Source organism: Ursus arctos, unplaced genomic scaffold (assembly GCF_023065955.2).
Source record: "Ursus arctos isolate Adak ecotype North America unplaced genomic scaffold, UrsArc2.0 scaffold_21, whole genome shotgun sequence".
In the NCBI taxonomy this organism is placed as follows: domain Eukaryota; kingdom Metazoa; phylum Chordata; class Mammalia; order Carnivora; family Ursidae; genus Ursus; species Ursus arctos.
Window position 1 is genome coordinate 212427 of NW_026622886.1, and position 2471 is coordinate 214897.

The following is a 2471-nucleotide window of genomic DNA, read 5'->3' on the forward strand; positions in this document are numbered from 1 at the left end:
CTCTGGTCGCCAGCTCAGCGGCCGGCCGTGTTTGCTCTGATGAAGGCACACGCTCTTTCTCCCTCCCTTCCATTCTCGGTTCTTTGTCCTCTGTTTGTAGTTCCTGTCATTCTGCTTGCCCAGCTCATTTGTCTCACCTAAAATAAGAGCAGCCTGGTGTAGACGGATGGATGGACAGAAGGATGGAGACAGGGATGGCGAGGAAGCAGACACCAGGGACTCAGCCACACAGGCTGGTTTTGCAAACACGCTTCCAGCGCCTGACCTCCCTCCCTTTGTGCTGGTCCCTCGCCTGGACCTGAGCCTGGGTTTTCTGGGGTGGCCCAGGTGAGTATCCCAGCTGTGCCTGGACGCCCTGATTCGCTCCGCCCCGCCGCCTGCACCAGACATGACCTCAGCTGTCTACATTCCCAGTTCCTCCCCGGCCCCCTCTGACTCTCCTGTGGCCTGGTGAGCTGCCCCCTCGTCTGCACCGCTCACCACAGGTGGGGGTGCTGGCGTTCCCTCGGGGCTGCGCCCCCAGCAGGTGTACAGGGCCTGGGGTCCTGCTTAGGGACCCTCCTGTCGTTGCTCCCGCCTTCTGCGTGCAGACAGCCAGTGGGTCTGCAGGGCCCCCTTCCGGAGTGTCCCCAGCCCCACGGCCTCCCGCTGACCTGGAGGACTGCAGCCACCGGCCCCAGCCACCGGCCCCAGCCACCCCGGCTCTTGGAGAGTGGCTTTGGAACCTCCCATGGCTCCTGTGTTCCCAGCCAAGACCCTCCTGGCTCCTTTCTGCTCGGAGTCCTGTACTCCTCAGGCGTGGCCCAAGGACCCCGGGTCTCGGACCCGCGCCTCTCACAGCCCTTGGGGTGGCCGGGCTCTGACTCTCCTCCAGGCCTTTCCTCAGGGGCCACCTCTGCCAGGAAGGAGCCCTCAGAGCGTGTGGCCCAGAGCTGGTCCTGGAGGCCACACGGCTGTGACAGGCGGTGATGATCTCACCACTTTATCCTACAAACTGGGAGGCGAGCCTCGCGCGCCACCTGGTTGGCGGGAACCGCGGGAAAGGCATGCACTCCCCTCCCGGGGCCCTGACGCACAATAGGCACATGGCCCTGGGTCCCCTTCATGGAAGCTCATTGCAGCTATGGGACCAAAGTCCCTGCTTTCCTGTGCAGCCGGACCCACCCCATCTCAGAGCCAGCAGCAGTGCGGAATCTCGCGCTTGAAATCTCCAACTTCCCTTCCAGCCAAAGAAAGTTCTCTGCTGTGAAGGGCCTGTATGACTAGATTGAGCCTACCTGGATAATGTAGGAAAATTGCCCTCCCTAGTTTAAGGTTCATAACTTTAATTACACCTGCAAAGTTCCTTTTGTCTTTACGACATATTCACAAATTCTAGGGGCGCCTGGGTGGCTCAGTTGGTTAAATGGCTGCCTTCGGCTCAGGTCATGATCCCATGGGTCCTGGGATCCAGCCCCTCCCACTCATGCTCGCTCTCTCTCAAATAAATAAATAAAATGTTAAAAAACAAAAAAAAATTTCACAAATTCCAGGGATTAAGACATGGACATGTTCGAGGGCCATTTTACCTTCCATAAAACCCCTGGTCCTCCCCCTTGACTCTAGGATGGCTGCCCTCTAGGCAGGACCTTATAACATCCTTCTCGGGAAATCTGAGCCCCCCGAGAGAAAAGACCCCCAAATTCTGGCATCAGCAGTTCTGCCAATAGAACAGTCCAGCTGGTCTACCTTACAGGGACTCCCACAGCTCATGCGCCCCGGGCGAGGGCCCAGAGTGCGAAAGCGATGTTCTGGTGCCCCTTCCTTGAATGTGAGCAGACAGCTGAGGACCACCAGATGCTTCAGGAAAGCAGATAACGCGAGGAATGAGCACCAGTCACAAACAGGGCAACGTGGAGAGAGGTGATCCTTCAGGAGGTAAAAAACTTCAACGATAATCAGAATCCTCAGAAAGAGAGGCAACGAGACTGCACTGGATTCTATCAGATGAAACAATTGGAGAGCAAGGAGCTGAGCCTGGTGACATTCAGGGGCTGCTTGGGGCTTTTTAACACCTGGGCAGGACTCAACTGGATCTTGGATTAAATCACGCCCCTTGGCAGTGAGCCAGGAGCAGACCCTCCCTGTGACATTGGACAAGATGGCTAGAGGCCCCACCTGACCCAGGAGGGCCCCACGTCCCCTGGCATCCCTAGGGAAGCCATGGCAACTACTCCAGCCTTGTCCCTGCAAGAGGGGGGACAGCTGGACCGTAAGTGGGCCGTCTGGATGCCTCTTTCTGAGTAAGAAAGATACAAAGCTGTGAATACCAAATTAGGTATTGAAGTGAGTATTAAGAGTAAAGAAATAATAATAAGATCCAAACACTTAATATAGTTTTACTAGAAGTGCCCAATGCACCTCTATAATACTTTTTTCCTTGTTTTTCCAACCTGTGTACTCTCTGATCGCCTTTTTATAAAATGACTATC